Source organism: Lampris incognitus, chromosome 10, assembly GCF_029633865.1.
Source record: "Lampris incognitus isolate fLamInc1 chromosome 10, fLamInc1.hap2, whole genome shotgun sequence".
NCBI classification, from domain to species: domain Eukaryota; kingdom Metazoa; phylum Chordata; class Actinopteri; order Lampriformes; family Lampridae; genus Lampris; species Lampris incognitus.
This window is the reverse complement of record NC_079220.1, coordinates 30,965,250-30,986,343: the sequence shown is the minus strand read 5'-3', so window position 1 is coordinate 30,986,343 and position 21,094 is coordinate 30,965,250. Positions and strand designations below refer to the sequence as shown.

The following is a 21,094-nucleotide window of genomic DNA, read 5'->3' as shown; positions in this document are numbered from 1 at the left end:
CTCTCTCTCTCATCTCTCTCTCTCGTCTCTCTCTCTCTCTCTCTCTCTCTCTCGCTCTCTCTCTCTCTCTCTCTCTCTCTCTCTCTCTGCTCTCTCTGCTCTGTCTGTCTGTCTGTCTGTCTGTCTGTCTGTCTGTCTGTCTGTCTGTCTGTCTGTCTGCCTGTCTCTCTCTGTCTGTCTATCTGTCTGTCTGTCTGTCTGTCTGTCTGTCTGTCTGTCTGTCTGTCTGTCTGTCTGTCTGTCTGTCTGTCTATCTCCCTGTCTGTCTGTCTGTCTGTCTGTCTGTCTGTCTGTCTGTCTGTCTGTCTGTCTGTCTGTCTGTCTGTCTGTCTGTCTCTCTCTCTCTGTCCATCTTTCTCTCTCTGTCTCTGTCTCTGTCTCTCTCTCAGTCTCTGTCTCATTCTCAGTCTGTGCTACAAGGAAATGAGGACTAGAAGAGGGAGGACTATCAAATGAGTCTGCAGCATAATGACTTTCTTCATCTTGCTAGGAACTCAGCGGTTGGTGAGCGAAGAGAGAGGAATTGAGATTTGAAGGTTGTTTCAGTTTGGTGTAATGGGGCCTGTGTTGTGTCTCTCTTAGCGAGGCCGGGTCCTCATCCAAATTCTGGGGATATTTATGTGGTGGTGATGTGATCCAGGCAGCGCCCGCCACTCCGCTACTTACTGAAATGAGTTTGCTCGGTGAGGAAACGACTGTCTGCCTACACATGGGGTCAGTCTGCAATATGAGACAGCAAACTGTACTGATGAATATGTCACAAGAGAACACAAAGTGTATGATACGTATATGTATATACTATATATATATTATATGTGATATATTTTGTTCTTATTGCTTATTTATCTTTAATTTCTATTTGTTCGTCTTTTTCTTGTTTCTATTTGTTTCTACTTTCTTGTTATCTTGTATCTTGTTAGTTTTTAGTTTTTTCTTATTAAAGCATGAGTGTGTGTAATAGAACCCCAATTTCCCCTTGGGGATGAATAAAGTATTCTGATTCTGATTCTGATGAACGTGTTTTTGAGCTACATTCCATACATTCATTCAACACACACCACCAAACACAGCATATGATGTTGTTATGTGCCAAAGGGGAATATATCAATTGCAAGAAATGTTATGCAATCTCAATACATATCATGAAATCTGCTTCCAATAAAGCAGTCCCCTCAAATATTTCAAACATCACTTTGTGAGAAATGTAATGGTAATATGTTCTCATTATCATTGACAAAATTGTGTATGAAAATATGAAAACATCTAAATTTCATCCTGATACAAGACCATTGAAAGATGGTAAATGGTAATTATTGATTATTTCTGAACCATAGACAGATTAACATAGATAGATAGATAGATAGATAGATAGATAGATAGATAGATAGATAGATAGATAGATAGATAGATAGATAGATAGATAGATAGATAGATAGATAGATAGATAGATAGATAGATAGATAGATAGATAGAAGAGGATTAAAGCCAGATTCAAGTCCTAAATATGGTGACTTTAGACTTGACTAAATTGAAAAACACTTGCAACTCGACTTTTACTTTATCAAAAATGACTCATGACTTGACTTGGATTTGAATCTTTTGACCTGAAAGATGTGATATCTTCCCCAAGCCAAAGATAAAATGCTTTAAAAAATGGATAGCCAATGAAACTCCTCATATCCATAATTACAGATCAACTTTCAATCAATCCGTAATAAATTACGAGTTTTAAAAGTATTCATAATTCCTGTAAATTCAGTATGTATAACTTAAAATATTGAAATGGCAACAAATTTGATGAAGACCCACATTGTGACTTGTTTAGGACCTGAAACGCAAGAGTGTAGGACTTGGGACTTGAAAACAATGACCCACCTCTGATGGATAGATAGACCACTCCAGTAGACAGATCTATGTCACTTGTTAGCTGCTGATTGTATAGATGGGCCATTTCATGAAGAGCTTCTCAAAACAAAACGTCAACACGGTCCTCACCTTTGGGGCTGATCTTGCGGACCTCCTCCACGTAGTCCTTGCTGCGGTAGTCAATGGGATGCGTGACTCCGCCCTGGCTGATGATCTCGGTGCTTACTGGCTGAAGCGGTGCCAAAAACGGTCACGTCCTTCACCGTCTGGCACAGCTGCGTGCTGCGATGCCCACACCACCTGCCAGATACAGGGCGGCGTTAATACACGGCAAAGACTTTCCGCAAACTACGGCTTTCAGTGCACGCTGTTTAACGCTAGAATCACTGGGATTTCACTCATACCTAAAACGACCATGGGCGGTCAAAATAACCGCCGGATTTTAAACCGTCTATTCTGTCAAGATAAATACCCAGTTAAGATATTAATGCATTGCATATGTTAGTATGTCTGTTAGGACACGACTGACACCAAAATTAACATTTTAACAACTATAATACAACTATAATACTATTTTTAAACAATTTCAATTTCAGAGAGACATGGTCAAACTTGAATAGCAAAATTTAAAAAGTGAAAATACTACCTGAAAAACAAAATGGAAAACACATATTGGTAATCTAACAAACGTAACAAGGCCTATAAAACATAAATGCAAAAAAAAAAGAAAAGACAAAAGAACTGAAAATAACCACTGAAACAGTCCCAAACAATGGCAGGAACCTAAAAACTACTGGAACGACCACGGGCGGTAATTTTGACCGCCACGGTTTTTAAACTCTATATTCTGTCACGATAAATACCCAGCTGAGATATTAATGGATTGCACATGTTAGTATGTCTGTTAAGAAACGACTGACACCAAAATTAACATTTTAACAACTTTAATACTATTTTTTAAACAATTTAAAATGGCCGCTGTCCAACGCCTGTAAATACTGCAACGCCTCGGTGGTAGTCATGGTGCGTCTGAAACGGCGTCTGTAACCAGACATGTTGGCAATAATCAAAAATCAAGTTTAGACTATTATGCTACACTGGAGAACGCTAGTGTGTTTCTAGGACACAGCAATGAACTTCACAAAGGAAATGATGTGACCAACACATGTCATTCCCCCCCCCCCCAATTTTATTTTGGTCAATTACCCTACTCTTTTTACATCTGGCTTCCCACCCGCAGACATGGCCAATTGTGTCTGTAGATACGCCCGACCAAGCCGAAGGTAACATGGGGATTTGAACTGCCGACCCCCGTGTTGGTAGGCAACGGAATAGACTGCTACGCTACCCAGGTGCCCACCAACACACCTCATAAATAGTGACATGACACACACGATGACGTCATTTTGACCGCTCGTGGTCGGTTTAGGTAGATCTTATCGTAACTTTTTTTTGTGCAACTGATCTATAATAAAATTGATCACCAGTATGAACGTGCTAGAATCAAGGCCTGGTTCCATGGGCTCCCCATTCTCCATGTCGGTTCTATCACCAAGGCTGTTAAAAATGATGCATACACAGCCTCTGGTGCCCCTGTCCCTGTAGCCCCCACCAGGCCAAACCCCAGTGCTGCAGCCTTCCGAACCTCTGCTGCAGCCTTATAGCCAGTATCACTCTCCAACACAACACAGCAGAAGTCAGTGCACCACCACCCACTCCACCTCAGCGTGCTTTCAGTCCTTTAGAAGGGACAAAGGTAACTGTGAACAACCTGCATCCCCATGTCACAGAGGAACACATAGTGGAGCTATTCTGTGTGTGCGGTGCCTTGAAGCGAGCACGGCTAATGAAAGTTGGGGTGGCTGAGGTGGTGTTTGTCTGCAAAGAGGATGCTGTGAGCGCATACAGGAAATACAACAGCCACTGCCTGGATGGTCAACCCATGAAGTGTAACCTTCATATTCAAGGAAATGTAATCATGTCAGATTGGTCTATTCTCTTGAGACTCAGTGATACTCCAGGTTTTGGCACTGGTGTAAGGAAAAATGGTCTGCCAGCCTCTTTATCTCACCCTGGCAGCCAGACAGCCTCTTCCAAGCCCACCCCAGAGGTGGACCCCCAGACCACCCTCAAAGCTCTGTTCAAGTCCACCTTGACCACTGAGCCTTCCAGCTCACAGGCCACTGCCTTTCGCATCAATATATAACTAGTCTTGTATAAACACACAAGAACACAACACAAACACATAATAAACTCCAATATTTTGGTTTGCAGCTTTCATAACGGGAGGGCCATGTCCTGTAATCTGAGACACAGATTTGTACCTGTGACACAGTACACAATTATGCTGAACTTCATATTGATATTCACCATCCTTTTCTTTCCTCTTCCAACTGAGTGTATTCGTTGTTGTGAAATCCAAACGTAATCCATGTCTCTCATGATGGACCATTGAAAGGCAGTCTCATGTGTTAATTTGTTGTTTTAGTTACAAAGGAGAGGGGTAAACTGGACATGGACTTTATTTTTAGAAAGCTTCACATTTACTGGTTGTTCAGTTCTCATTGAAAGCCAATCCTGTTTTTCCACACATTCAAGCTTACTTTGAAATGAGGATTATATCCATCTCCCCTGCAAATGGGGATTTAAAAATTTTTTTTTTTGAATATAATTTTTTGGCACTTTTCTGCCCTTAGAAGATAGTGATAGTCAAGAGAGACAGGAAACGCAGGGGGGAGAGAGGGGATGATATGCAGTAAAGGACCCGGGCTGGATTCGAACCCAGGCCGCTGCAGTAAGAACTCAGCCTTATGTGGTATATGAGGGGCCATGAGGGACATTATTCAGAATTAACTTATTCATATACTATACTGAAAACCACACACACACACACACACACACACACACACACACACACACACACACACACACACACACACACACACACACACACACACACACACACACACACACACACAAGTGAAATGCTTTTACATACACAACCGAAACACTCTCACATAAACAACTGAAAGATTATAAATTCACATACACAACTGAAAAGCTCTCATGGAAGCTACTGAAAAGCTTTCCCACATACTAGTAAAATGTGCTGAGGGACATTATTCAGAATTTACTCGTTCATATCCTATAGTGAAAACCACACAATACTATATGAGCACATTTTAACTGTGTATATGAGCACATTTTACTAGTATGTGTGAAAGCTTTTCAGTAGTTTCCATGAGAGCTTTTCAGTTGAGGATGTGAATGTATAATGTTTCAGTTGTTTATGTGAGAGTGTTTCAGTTGTGTATGTCAAAGCATTTCACTTGTGTGTGTGTGTGTGTGTGGTTTTCAGCATAGTATATGAACGAGTTAATTCTGAATAATGTCCCTCATGGCCCCTCATATAGCAAGCGCTTCACCAGGTGAGCCATTGGGGCACCCCCGTAAGTGGGGAGTCATTGGTTCACAACAAAACTGATATTCATACGCTGAATTTCATGCAAAATATGCAACAGCCAGTGTTCTGTTCGTAATAATTATTTCAGTAAACTGATTTCTACAGATAAATTCCACAGAACTTTACACTGATCCACCTGTGGGTGAGTTTCAATGGCTTCATCAGTGTATGCATGTGTGTGTGAATGGGTGAATGTGAAGAGGTATACATTGTAAAAACGCGCTTTGAATGGTCAGTAGACTAGAAAAGCGCTATATAAAACGCAGTCTATTTACCATTTATTTACCATTTAAAACTCATTTTAATGCAAATATATGCAATTTTAGGAGCATTCGGGGAGCGACAGGTCTGTATCTTTTTTTTATCACAAAGTTATTAAACTTTGAAAATCCAAAAACAGCCAAATTGATGGCCTTGGTCGGCCAACGTCTACAGACAATGAGAGAGGGATTGATGCTTTCAGAATACTGTGTTAGAGAGACAGTCACTCAGCGAGACACCAGGACCTAAATTAATCTCAGGTGAAAGGAAGAGTCGCTAAAAGGCCTCTGAAAATCCCATTCCACATGCCTCCTCTATGGCAGGGAAATGTGATTTGCATTATTTATTGTCCCGGACAGGCCAGTCAATAACAGCATGCTTCGTTTGGCTCAGGGGTAAGTAAGGAGAGCATTAAATACAATCACATTACTTAAGCTGCCCTGGAGAGACTAGAAACAACACAGACACACACACACAGACACACACAGACACACACACACAGGAGAGTGTTGTCATTGTAACTCAAATGACACTGTGGAGTCTTTCTCCTTATTCGAGGCGTCCCAGAGGAACTATTTTTGCTATTTTAGGTATTTGTTTGGTTTGAAAAAGGACGGACGAGACTGATATTCTCTTGCAAATCATATACACACACACACATAACAAATGTTTATAAAAATCTCAGTTCAACTGAAGTATGTGTGACCGTCAGCGATGACCTTTGACAACAAGGTGTAGTGAAAATGTGGCCTTCACTTGGTAGCTGTTTCGGGTTTCTGTGTTTGCATGCTGTATTTATTTGTACTGTATTCAAATGTGTGTAGAAACCAGCGGCAAATGTCTGAGTCAACATTTGCAAAGGCAGCCACAGAAAGCTGTAATAGGCTGCTGATTAGAAAGGGCTTGTTTGAAATGGAGGCTGACTTGTGGACTCGATGTGAAAGGCACCCATAAAGGTCATTCATGCCTGGCCAAATAAAGGGCATCTTATCTGATGTCAGAGCGAACAAAGCAACACAAACTCAGTCTCCACTGCATGCGCATTTCAATGAGGTCCGTTCTTAATGGCAGAGTTGAGCTGGAGGACTCTAGCTATCAACAGGTTTAAATGAAGATGGCATCTACTGGCTGGGATGCAGAAACACACAATAACCCCCTACCAAACCACATTTGTGCATGAAAATGTGCACAACTACGTAATCAAGCAGGTACATAAAACTATTGACACACATACTTACCCCCCCCCCCCCACACACACACACACAATTCTCTGGGCACAATAAACCTCTTTTTTTTACATCATCCATAGTCAGTCTTCTCTCTAAGATTTTCACTGGAGTGACGAAGAAGGACAGGATTAGGAACGAGTATATCAGAGGGACAGCTCAGGTTGGACGGTTTGGAGACAAAGCAAGAGAGGCAAGATTGAGATGTCTTGGACATGTGTGGAGGAGAGATGCTGGGTATATTGGGAGAAGGATGCTGAATATGGAGCTGCCAGGGAAGAGGAAAAGAGGAAGGCCAAAAAAGAGGTTTGTGGATGTGGTGAGGGAGGACATGCAGGTGGCTGGCGTGAGAAAGGAAGATGCAGAGGACAGAAAGAGATGGAAACAGATGATCCGCTGTGGTGACCCCTAACGGGAGCAGACAAAAGTAGTAGTAGTAGTAGTAGTCACTCTTTTCTCTCCTTCCACCTCTGAACTGAGGTGCATGGCCAACATAAAGATGTAACTGAGAAACATTCAGAAATGTTTAGCTAGGATATCTTAGGATACCGCTTCCAGTGAGGGAAGATGGCGGTGCGAATTCACGTTTGCAGCAGCCTCACCCAGTACCAGTGTGGGAAGATGGCCTCACAAACTTATGCTTGCCGTGGCCTCACCCAGTACCATTCATGCGGTGGCTTTGTCCACATCTGCATGTTAAGTTTGTGTCTTCGTTTGCTGTAGCTGTGCCTTAAGAGGAAACACCGGGGGCAGTCTAACAGGACGCGAAAGGGGGGTAGGATAAGCTAACTGCTAGCCCATGCAGACCGGCAGTTCTGAAAACACCAAGGGCGATCTAGCGGCAGCCTCGCCTAGCGTTGATTGTGTTTTTGATGTCATCGTGTGGAGTGCGGGGAGGTGTGTGGAGGGTGTCTGGCTGGGAGAGCTGGCATTGGATCGGCTGGGGGAGCTTGGTCCGCTGCATCCTGTGGGTTCAGGGACCACGGCCCTGCCTGGAGCTGCGCTCAAGGAGGAAACACATGTGGAAGTGGGGCAGGCTAAGCTAACTGCTAGCCCATGCAGACTTGCAGTTCCGACAGTCATCCTGGCGTTCGCGTTCTTGGACAGTGAATTTTTTTTTTGTGTAATATGTTGGCTATACTATGTGTTTTGTAGTTTTTGTAGTCTGGATATATAGGTGTTGTTGTAGTTTGGATATGTTTTTGTCTTTTTGTTGCACTGCTGTGGGTTGGGGGAAATGATATTTCATTTCATTGCATGGAATGAAATGACAAATAAATGTTCCTGATTCTTGATTAATGATTGTGCCAGATAAAATGCAAGGTAAAAAAAAATAAAAAAGGAAGTTTATGTTAACTCAACAGATCGGATGTGGAGTTGTCTGGGACTTCCCAGTTGTTGCTCCACTGTAGATTTTAACAGTTCTGATCGTAATGCTGATAAATTTAGGATAACACAGATGGTCATGCAGCAGCAACTTTTCATGCATACTAGTCTAATAAAATCTCAGAGTTGGTAGCATCTTAATAGCTCGCTCTATTTTTTTTTGTTTAAGTAATTTCCTTTTAGGTGTTTGATAAACACATACGTAGCAGCCATCTGTGTTGAGTTATTTCAGCATCAGTGTCCAGCTGCCGTAAGCTGCTGAGGAGGACCATCTGACCACCAGACAAATCTTTACTAAAGATAAACTGAGAGCCAATGAGCAGAATCAGGACGAGTTAAAGGAACCGTTGAAGGAATCTCACTTACTAGGAACGTTTCAACTGAAAATTGAAAAAAAAAGAGGATCCTTTGCTTTTGTCATTCTCAAGAACAAGTCGCTATCATTTTACAAAAGGGATTCTCCAGAAGGGGGAAAAAAAGAAAAAAGAAAAAGAATTGTTTCAATAGACTTCAATAATTCTCAAATCATTGACTTTTTGGTGCAAAAAGTCTAAAATGTTTGTGAATGTTTTTGTTGTCCTCTGACATGAACTTAAATCCGTGTTTATGTGAAGTGAAGCAGTGTCTTCACATAAGCAGGTCTGCAGACCCAGATCGGAAAACTGATGAAATAATAAGATCACGGCTGTTGTTGTTGGATGAGAACGTTGCGGAGCTTGCTTTATAGTAGCACTTCCCCTCCTTGTCCTCAAGAGAAAAATCAAGTTTGTGTTGCCACGGCAACCTAAGCCAAATCAGCAACCTAAGCCAAATCGCTGGTGATGACGGAGCATAGGGAGCCATTTTGTTTCTTGACTGCTGCTCCTGTGAGCATGCCGGAGTCATCTGATGACGATCAGAAGCCTGTCACCAGTTCAGTTTCGACCAACAATCTGCACAGAACAGCTGCAAAGGTTCAGATTGCTGGTCCTCCATAAGTATGTATGTGCAGGGGGACGGGGAACACATCTTATAAATTGTGGCATAACTTTGCTCCGGATTCAGATTCAGAATCAGAATCAGAATACTTAATTTATCCCCGAGGGGAAATTGAGTTCTATTACAGACACTTATGCTCTAATAACTAGAAACTAACAAGATACAAGATAAGAAATTGTACAGAAAAAGGGGTTATTCACAAGTAAGAAAAAGAAAAGAGATACTTCTGTCATGCCACACAGATGGTACAGTCCATTAACTCTAAGCGCCATGTACCCTTAGGTAGCCCAGGGTACTATTTCATTTAATTTGTTTTATTTCTCAAATTTAAGTATGATGTTGTGCGGCAGCATGCAACGTTTCTTTCACTGATATTCATTTATACATCCTGTAAATAATCCAAACACTTTTACATATGCACATTATTACATATAAATGTATGAATGTATGTATAACATAATGACAATAATATGTTCCTTTGGGATTTATACATGTATATGAGCAAACATACAGGTGATGAGAAGCAGGAAGGAAAAAAAACTGCAAAACATGTCTCAAAACGCACTGTATGACTTGAGAGGCGTGAACACCAAAGGGTACCTGCTATTGCTGTCTGCCCTGCCAGACATCCTCATTTATGGATGTGAGGCTCATCCTCCAGACCCAAGTACATCACTTCCACATCAGTAAACTGCACATGCACTGCCCAGCATTTGCACACCTTAAAAAGTAATGCTTTGGTCATGAACAAAGTGATTTGCCCTCTCTGCCCACCTTCTGAACCCGCCGAGCGAGGCTAAAACAGCCTCCCTGTCCGAAGAGCTCTTCGGTGCTTCAACGGACCATTATCTCCTTTCATGTGAAACATGACAGCTATTTTGCACACTTGGTATAACTTGGGAAAACAAAAACATAAATCTCGTTTTAAAAGATTCAGAATTCTAAAAGCGTTATTTAGGTATCATAATTGGAATGTGGAGCGATTTAAGATTTAATGGAGGCAGTGGGAAGATGGCGGCACGAATTCACATTTGCAGCGGCCTCACCCAGAGCCGGTGTGGGAAGATGGCAGCACGAATTCATGTTTGCGGCAGCCGCATCCAGTACTGTCCATGCAGCATCTTTGTCCATGTCTGCATCTAAGTTTGTCTTGGTTTGATGGCTGGGAGAGCTGGCGCTGGATCGGCTGGGAGAGCTTGGTCTGCAGCGTCCTGTGGGACCAGGGACCACGGCCCTGCCTGGAGTTGTGCCTGAAGAGGAAACACCGAGGGCGGTCTGACAGGACGTGGAAGCGGGGCAGGCTAAGCTAACTGCTAGCCCATGAAGTCCGGCAGTTCCTACAGTCATCCTGGCTGGCGTTCGTTCTCCTGGACAGTGATTTTTTTAAAATTTTTTTTAGTTTAGATGTATGTGTTAGTTTGGATATATGTGTTCTTGTTGTTTTTGGACATGTGTTTTTTGTCGTTGTGTTGCACTGCTGTGGGCTGGGGGAAACGATGTTTCGTCAAATAAAGTGTTTCTGATTCTGATTTCTGATTTCCACTATTGATGGACTACTGACAGAAGAACAGAGACCTCCCCTGAATCCCCTGAGAACCAGCCTCAGACTGCTGGCCTTAAGACCGACCCCCATCACAAGACCACAGAACTGAGCCAAGAGCCCCTGTCTTCACCCCACCTCGCCCACACACCCAAATACATCTATACGTTCACACATCACAGGGAAGGAGGGTCTGGCTGGCCGGCCGTGGTTTTTCTGACTGGGTTAGGCTGCTGGTGACAGCTAATCTTCACAAATATGTGCACATTTTGAAATGTTAAGCCACCAATTCGCTTATTGCTTTAGTTCTCCCAATTCAGTTTACAGCCTCTCTCCCTCTCGAAGAATGTAGACCGGTGGACATATGACTCCCTCTGCTAGTTCACATTCCAGCAAGAATTTAGCTCATTCCTGAACACAGAACCGAGACATGGTGGCAATTTAAGCAGATTCTTGCTGCTAATTCCATTTGCACTCCTAAGGATTCAGCTGAGTTGTTTACATCAGAGCTAACGCCAACACAACACCTATCTGTCTTGTATCTCTCAACACACGCACGCGCGCACACACACACACACACACACACACACACACACACACACACACACACAAACAGGGACACACATGGGGAGAAATAGGACGCACACTGACCCATGTCTCCCCTCGCATCCTCCAATACTCACATTTTGGCACAGATTACGCTTGGTCTCCATAACATGACAGTTAGAAGTGCGGAGGAATTTTCCCCAAAACACTGCAGAATCCAAAGCTGACACCGAGGCCACTGTTATTGCTCCACACCCAGAGCTCAGCACCAGGCCTCCTTGGAGCAGCGTTTCCCAACCCAGTCCTCAAGGAAGCCCTATTCTGCAGATTTTCTTTGCAACCCTGGATAGGTACCTGTTTGTAGTTATTCAACCAATCAGCAATGAATTATGTCAGATGTTGCACACCTTGCATGATTAAGTGCTGTGAGATGATTGGTTGAGTAAGTACAAGCAGGAATACCTATGCAGGGTTACAAGGAAAATCTTCAGGATGGAGGTTCCTTGAGGACTGGGTTGGGAAACGGTGCCTTGGAGGACGTCAAAAATTGTATTTTATTTAAAAAAAAACCTAGGAGGGGATAACACTCGGTGCTCCTGCATGTACTAATACACACTAGGTCTCAGCAATGCTTGCACACACACACACCCACACACACGCATACTACACACGTGCGCCCACACACACGCATGCACACACAGTTGGTGTCTCCTCCAAGCTCAAATTCCAAAATAAATGAAGATCTTACATTATGTGCTGTGATCCCGTGTGTGTGTGTGTGTGTGTGTGTGTGTGTGTGTGTGTGTGTGTGTCTTAGGGACCGGGGGGTGTCATAGATATGGACTATGGTAAATAGAGACGAGTGCAGTGGTCCCTCAGTTCAGACGCCAGTGCTCCCTCCTCATGTGAGTGGACTGTGCTTGTTTCTTGGTTTCCTCTACGTCTCTGCGCCGTCTCAGCCTATCATTAGGCTGTGGTGCAAGTGTGGCGAACGAAGAATGGAATATGAACATGGAACTCCAAAAATCCCCTCATTTCAGCATGGCGCTGCGACAACACCAACAAGTCGGCCCAATAAGCGGCCATTTAGGAATGTTAGAATCACTTTTCCCCCAAAGGCCGGACTATTTCTACAACAGCATTCAGATACCAGCCGTGCAACAATGATTGCAGCTGAGCTTAGCTGACTGTGATTGTCTGCTTTTGAGGTATTGTGTATTATGTAACCTGGTATTTTTTTCTAAGCTGCCTTTGACTCTGTGTGTGTGAGCGTCCGTGTCCACATGCGCACAATGCGGGTTTGGATGGCGGGTTAATATGCTCTTTCCAATGGCGGATTTCTCTCTGTGCGGCAAAGCGGAAGCCCATTTTTAGTTACTGGGTGAGTGAATTAAAAAAACATCCTGTGCCCGTGTGAGAAGGCTGTCCCTGCACGTTTCCTGCACCAAATATTCTCACAATGCTCGTTGACACACGCGCACGCACACACACATGCACACACACACACACACACACACATTGTACATGGTACACAAACATGCAATGCACGGACCACGGGCACACATTCATTTAGTAACCATAAAAACAGACAGAGATGAAGTATTGTTTTTATCAAATGCAGATGGGCACATGCAAACAAACACATTCTTCCCATAGACCCCTGGAGGAAAATAAGCACAAACTGGTACACACACACACACACACAGCAGTACAATGCGGTTCACACACACATACTGTACATGTGTATGGATATGGCTGTACACTAACGCAAACACACGTGCACAGAAACACAGGTTTCTCATGTACACCTGCAGACGTATCTGGTTGGGGGGGATGATGTGGCATGTCAACGGCTGTAGTGATGAGTGCATGAGGATGGGATTTGATTGGCAGGTAGGCTGGAGGCGGCTGCCCTGGTTTCCTGTTCCTATTGCTGCAGCTGATCTGCCCCCCAGGTTTGCCAGGGCCGGGGGAACACAGAGACGGTTCAACCACATAGCCAAGATTCCTGTTTAGCAGTCACACTGAATTAGCGTTCTTTCCACTAAGGTAAGACCTCCAGAGCAGAAAGACCAAAAGGGGAGGGACAGGAAGGCATTATCTAGGCATATAGCTTCATCATGCCTGCCCAGAACAGCGCATCAGCAGAGCTAAGAGAAGTGATTACACTTTAGCTACTATTAGAATATTGGAAGATTTTGTCAGCAAATGAGAAATTAATGATAAGTATGGACTTTGCAATCCTGGATGGAGACATTGTCAGAAATAAAGAAATGATTTGAATTGGTTTTATTATTCTTTTTTTTCAGTCATCCTACTGCAAAGTCCTTCTCTTCCAGAGCACTTATTTTTTTCTTTTGCCAAACTTATTTGTGCCTTTGTATACAAGAGTACGTAAAAATCTTCGGTTCAGCCAGATCAGCCCCACAGTGGAGCTATCACTCACCAACTCCCAGTCTCAGGTCCTGGGTTGGGAGGGCTCATGCCTCAACAGTTAACACTAGCTTGCAGCTTCCACAATTGAACGGCAGCAGAACTGAAATAATCAGAAAGCAGGTTTTTCTAAGAGAGTAGCCTTCCAAGAGGTGCAAAGCCTGATCAGCCGCCTGTGCCAAACATTATAACCGCTAACAAGGACCTCAGCTCATATACTGCATGCTACGAGTGTTTAGAGTCAGACTCAGAAACACTTAATTTGTCATTTCACTTCATGCACTTGTGTACATGAAATGAAACGAAATGCCCCCCCCCCCCCAGCCCACAGCAGTAAAACAAAAAGACAAAAACACATCCAAAAACTACAAGAACACATGAACACATATATCAAAACAAACAAAAAAACAAAAAAAAATCACTGTCAAAGGAAATGAACGCCAGCCGGGATGACTGTCGGAACCGCCGGTCTGCATGGTCTACCAGTTAGCTTAGCCCGCCCTGCTTCCACGTTCTGTCAGATCGCCCTCGACGTTTCCTCCTTGGGCGCAGCTCCAGGCAAGGGCCCACCGGGCCCACTGGAGGAAGCAGACCAAGCTCTCCCAGCTGATCCAGCGTCAGCTCCCCCAGCCAGACACCCTTGACACAACTCTCTGCACTCCTCACAATGACATCAAAAACACTACAGTCAACCCCAGGTGAGGCTGCCGCCAGACCGCCCTCAGTGTTATCGGAACTGCCGGTCTGCATGGGCTAGCAGTTAGCTTAGCCTGCCCCGCTGTCCCAGCTGATCCAGCACCAGCTCTCCCGGCCATCAAACGAAGACAAAACCTAGACACAGACATGGAAAAAGACACTGCATGGACAGTACTGGGTGAGGCCGCCGCAAACGCGAACTCGCGCCGCCATCTTCCGACACCGGTACTGGGTGAGGCCGCTGCAAACACGAATTCGCACCGCCATCTTCCCACCCTGGAAGTTCAACTCTATTATCATGTGTATCATAATACAATGAAATTCCTGTGCTCTGGCTCTCTCTCTGCCTTAACACAAGGACACACTATCAAAAAAAAAAAAAAAAACCTAACAAAACTTCAGTCCTACAGTGAATTCATACATTATATACATAATATACAGTGCGCAATAACACAGCAATGTAAGGTACATATTGATGCATCAGCTGTTCAGCAACCTGACTGCCTGTGGGAAGAAACTATTACTGAGACGGGTGGTGTGTGATGTGATGCTCTGGTAGCGTTTTTTTTTTTTTACATGGAATGACCGAGAACAGAACATGAATGGGTTGGCTGGTGTCCTTAATGATGATTTGGGCTTTCCTTTTGCAGCGAGTGACGTCGATATTATGAAGTTGTGGTAGTTCCATGCCAATGATTTTTGCTGCTGTCTTTAGTCAGGTTGCCAAACCACTATGTGATACAGCCTGTCAATACACTCTCAATGGTACTGCGATAAAAAGTTCATAAGAGTTTTAGAATGAGTACCAAAACTCTTGAGACGCATCAGAAAATATAGTCTCTACTGTGCCTTCTTCAGGATGCAGTTGGTGTTGAGTGAGCATGTGAAGGTGGCTGTGATGTGTAAACCGAGAAATCTAATACTGGCTGCAATTTCAACAGATGACTCACTGATGGAAAAAGGAACATGAGTTTCTCTTTCTAAAGTCAACAATGATTTATTTTGTCTTGTTGACATTTGGAGAGGGTTGTTATCATTGCACCATAAGGTTAAGTCTTCCACTTCCCTCTCATAGAAAATCTCATCACCTCTTTTATTAGTCCAACAATTATTGTGTTGTCTGCAAATTTAATGATGCTGTTGTCATATTTGTAACACAGTCGTGCGTAGCAGACTGTGTTATAATAGGGGACATAGACAGAAGCCCTGAGGCACACCGGTCCTAAGAACTCATGTGGATGATTTTGTTTTACCTATTCTCACAGTTTGGGGCCTGCCTGTCAGGAAACCAGATAGCCAATTACAGATAGTTTCCAGACTAAGACCTCCGAGTTTCAACACCAGTTTGGATGGTAAATTGCATTAAAAGGTAATAAATAAACAACCTTCCAACTTGTGTATCTTACTTTTCAAGGTGTATTAAAGCAGTATGCAGAGCAAGTGATATAGCATTATCTACAGGCTAACTGTAATGGGTCAAGGGTAGCAGGAATGTTACATTTTATATATGATATTGTGGCGGACACTAGGGGCTATGCCTCCCACCCAGCAGGGCTGTGAGCTGGGGGCGTGGTTTACGTTCCCAGGCTCTCTGGTGCAAGGTTGTTCCTGTTTCAGTTTGGTTTTGGAGCTGAGGAATAAAGTTCAAACTCGCCTTTGTCTCCTGTGTTTTTCCTCATCCTGCCACAATATAACCAATCTTTCCAGGGACTTCATTATAACAGGGGTCAAAGCAGCAGGTCAGTAATCATTAAGCCAAGAGACAGATGTTTTCTTAGGTACAGGTACAATGGTGGTTTTCTTAAAACAAAGTGGAACCACACACGATGGTAGGGACAGGTTATAAATGTCAGTATAAACCTAAGATAGCTGAGTGCAACATGCCTTGAGGACACGGGAAGGGATGCCGTCTGGGCCAGCAGCTTTACGAGTCTTAATCCTTTTAAAAGTTTTATTGACATCAGCCTCTGTCGCCTGTCGACTTCATCGGGTGGGCACTGTGCTGCTGTCACTGGGCCCAAGCTTTGAGCTTCAAAGTGGACATAAATGTTGTTAAACTCATCCAGGAGAGAGGCAGAGGTGTTGATAGCCACACTGGGTTTAGATTTATAGTCTATAATCGCCTACAACCCCCTCCACATGCGCTGCGAGTCACAGCCACTGTAACCATTTGCCCCTATATTGTCTTTTAGTGGCTTTGACGGCTTTCCTTAAGTCATATCTGGGTTTTTTGTTGCATTCCTTGTACCCCAAATGTGAAAGCAGTGGTACACTCCCTCAACCTCAGATGAATGTTGGGCTAGTTACAAAAAAAATCAATACATGACTTATTTTCATCAGTCATTTCAAAATGTATCTTATTACTTCTTCTCAATCCTTACTAGTAGTAATTATTCACACTAATTGCTATAGTATTTTTCCGTTGTAAAAACTTGATTGCATTAGTTGCATTTTTCTGTCTATATGATCAAGGTAAGCAAACAAAATTATTTAATTATTTATCATTCTTATATCTGAAAAAAATCAATGATGGGAACATGTATACACAATAACAATGCCAGTATAATGTACCGTCTTTTATTTTTAATCTAGTCCAGCCAATAGAGGCAGCGCTGGCTAAGGGCGAGCCCATCTCAGCTGAGAGAGGGAGATGAATTATTATGACAAAAACATACCCAAAATAACAAAAGATTATATTTTTGATTGTAACCTCTAATTGGAACAACTGAAAATCAAGAATAAAACGTTTATAACTGTGTTTATGAATTACTTACTCATGTGTATTAATGTAAGAACAATGCTTTATAGATGATGAATTCAGTAGTTACTAATACTTAACTATTGCTTAATTAATGTTTCATAGTGTGTAGTTATTATAGTGTTACCTAAAAGGGTAATATATATATATAGCTTTGTTAAAAGAAACACTCAGTGGTAGGGACAGTGTTCAACAAATAAGGAGCAATACACATATAACCCAGTGAGTCAAGTATATATTACTTATACTACTCATTACAGATGTGTATTATAATTTTTGCATTGCATTAGTCAGTAGTTTGTTTGTCCTGAACTCAGTCACAGCCACCTGTACTGTTGGGAGACCTGGTCCCTGTACCGCAGCCATATCCAGCAGCTGCAGGCTGCTCTCATATGAAGCATTTCCAGACTATCCCTTGAGGCCACCTGTTGTAATTGTATCCCATACAGACAGACTCGCAAGAGGCAGCTGCAAGAGTACGGAGGTCACTATAATTGGCTGATTGGGGGACAGAACGTGTTTAACTAAGACCACTTTAAAACACTGCTGAGAGGAAGGATGACTTCGAACTCACTTACCCCAAATTCGCCTACATGGGTCTGCATGACTCGGGAGGTTTAATAACCTATTCCGTCAGGTAGAAACTTACATCCAACAAAACCGAGTATACATTGTTGGATGGAAATGGAGCCCTATCCGCGGCAGTGTTAGTCCTATAGAGCCCTGAATGGGCCAAAAGCTCCAGCCCTAGCCCAGCTCCAGCTCAACAAAGTCTGCAATTTTTCAGCCTGAGCCTGAGCCCGACCCGGAACCGACACCAATATCACATGAAGCTCTCTCCGATACATGCAAGCACACACACGGCACAGTCAGTTGTCACATGTAATGGACGTGTACACGCGTATGTATGATATTTATAATATAATCAATAAAATAATATTTCATACACTGGCCTATGTGTGCCCTGCACGTATATGGGAAGTTAAATAAGCACGAGACCAACTTGAGCCCAATTAAAAAAAAAAGAAAGAATAATGGCCCAAGCCCAGCTCGGATCAACTCAGCGCGTTGGGACCTGTTGGGCTTGCAGACCTCTACTATGTCCTATTTAATGAGGGAAATGGTGCGATGGAAGTAGTAACAAAGATTTGGTAAGATGAGCGCTGAGACCCAGAAGGAAATAATGACAAGCAACAGAAGAACTAAGACAATGGCTCTTGCATCAACACCTAATTCAGATTACACATTATTCATAAGAAGAAAAAAAAGTGGCATTTACACTGACCGCTACAGTCACTCGTAACTCATAGACAGAGCAGACGTGGGCGTCATAACTGGACGCAACACAGAAACATAAGTATGTAAGAATGCGTAGAGTGGGTGTGGTGGCAGGGCCACCAGCCAGGTTCAGAAACATTAGGTCCAGTTCACGGAGAGGTCAGAGGAAAAGGCTTTTGGCTGGTCACAATGTAACGTGAGGTACGTACAGATGTCACTGAACAGGCCCCCACCCACCCTGATTCTCGTGGGGGGGGTGTTGGCGTGTTCCCCTCTACAATGGAGAGTCAAACACGGATACAGTGGGGTCACATGCGGAGCCCTTAGAGGGAGCAGGGGGTTATGAAGGGGTGGGGTGGGGGGGGGAGGATGCAGATGTGCAGTCCAGGGGAGAGGGAGGCTGGAACGGGAGGAAATACAATGAGCTATTGTTTTGGAGAGAGACAGGACAGGAGTTGGCCAATGGCAGAGGCAGCTGAGCACTAGTCAGCAGCACCAGCATTCACACGCAGGCATGACTTACCAAGTGACTGATTGATTGACTGATTGAATGATTGAATGATTGGAAACACCATTGCTCAGGCATTTGTAGAGCCAAGTCCTGTGTGGTTTTGATGGAAATGATGTTCTGTATAGAGCTGTGTTTGGATGCTGAGCAGTGATAAAGACTCAGGCATGTCATTTGCATGATAAAGCCATAAGTACACAAGTTCATATACATCCATGTTGGTCATTTATCTAGAAGCACTGGAGTTCTCGTGTATTTGCAGGCTGCATTTGACCATCCCTACACAATTATTACCATTTATGAGATGATTTTTAGGCACTCCTGTTTTACTAGATTTGAAATTGTTCTATTTTTTTTAATTTGTTCTAAATCTAAGAGGTGATGACAGAGGTTGTACATGTACACTAATCTTGAAGCCACAATATCAGGGGTTGGTTTTGCTCACTGAGGCCCTTTAGGCCCCCAACATTACAATTACAATTCCGCTTCCAGTGTGAGACAATGGCGGAGCAAATTCACATTTGTCGCGGCCTCATCCAGTACCGGTGTGGGAAGATGGCGGCGTGAATTTGTGTTTGCGGCGGCCTCACCCAGTACCATCCATGCAGTGTCTTTGTCCACGTCTGCATCTAAGTTTGTCTTCATTGATGGCTGAGAGAGCTGTCGCTGGATCAGCTGGGAGAGCTCGATCTGCTGCGTCCTGTGGGCCCAGAGGTGCCCAAAGAGGTAACACTGAGGGCTGTCTGACAGGATGCGGAAGCAGGGCAGGCTAAGCTAACTGCTAGTTCACTGTAGACCGGCAGTTCCGATAACACTGAGGGTGGTCTGGCAGCGGCCTCGCCTAGCTTGACTGCGTTTTTAGTGTCGTCGTGTGGAGTGCGGGGAGGTGTCTCGAAGGTGTCTGGCTGGGAGAGCTTGGTCTGCTGCGTCCTGTAGTCCGAAGGACCACGGCCCTGACCGGAGTTGCACCCGAAGAGAAACATCGAGGCGGTCTTACAGGAAACGGGCAGGCTAAGCTAACTGCTAGCCCATGCAGACCGGCAGTTCCGACAGTCATCCTGGCTGGTGTTCGTTCTCCTGGGCAGTGATTTATTTATCTATTTATTTTTGTTCAGTTTAGATATATGTGTTAGTTTGAATATATGTGTTTTTGTAGTTTCTGGATATGTGTTTTTGTCTTTGTGTTGCACTGCTGTGGCTGGGGGAAATTCTGTTTTGTTTCATTTTATGTGCGCAAGTGCATGAAATGGAATGACAAAGAAAGTGTTTCTGATTCTGATTCTGACTTGTTAGATACTCTAAAACCTTTTTAAAAGGGACAGTTACAGTGTGATACTTCACTGGTCACTGCAGCAAAACGGCATTTTTGTTCACTCTCTCAATTTAGGATTGCTTAAAGAATCCTGCTCCTGGGGCTGGTAGAAGTTCAGTACTATCTTGCTCAAGGACACTTCAGCAGGGCCCATACTTGTCCCTATGGGGACGTGAACCGTATTGAAATCATACCACCCCATGAAATAAACACATTTGTCACTGTAGATGGGAACTTGTTCAAACATAAACTGTCCATGGCAAATATCTTCAGTGAGTTTTGGGGCAAATTGACCTTCTGAAGGGAAAAGAAATCTGATTGTGTTGCTGAATGCGAGTTTGTCAGTAGATTATATCGTTACTTCACAGCACGGCTCGACACAAGGCAGGTCAGCAGGGAAGTCACATTGACAAACAGATTGGTGACAGTGAAATGAGAAAATTGCTCTCTGAACAGTCTATGGCCGCTGTTATAAGAAGATATTTATCTGAGGATCTCCGATAAAGAGAGGACAGTAAATTCAATCATACCTACTGTGCCTAACACAGCGATGGAAAGTGGAAAATCACTGGGCCTTCCTCATGCCATCCTGCTTAATGCTGTTTCTCAGCTGTCCATAAAGACATGTTGAACATTTCCTAAGAGGTGACTGCGTTGTCTTATAGCAGTATAAACTGAACTGTTGTAGAGAGAACACAGGGGCTCTGCAGACAGACAGACAGACAAACACACGTCTGGTACATTAGCTCTCTGCTGTGGGGCTAACATATACTCATTAACGTGCAATACTGTGCGATACAGGTCTTGACAGACAAAACAAAATTAAATTAAATTAAATGGCAT

At 43.5% G+C, this 21,094-nt stretch overlaps 1 pseudogene; it reads right to left on the bottom strand.

The window, feature by feature from the left end:
• LOC130119567 (synaptic vesicle membrane protein VAT-1 homolog) overlaps positions 1 to 21,094 on the bottom strand; it is a 40,781-nt pseudogene that overhangs the window by 7,927 nt on the left and 11,760 nt on the right.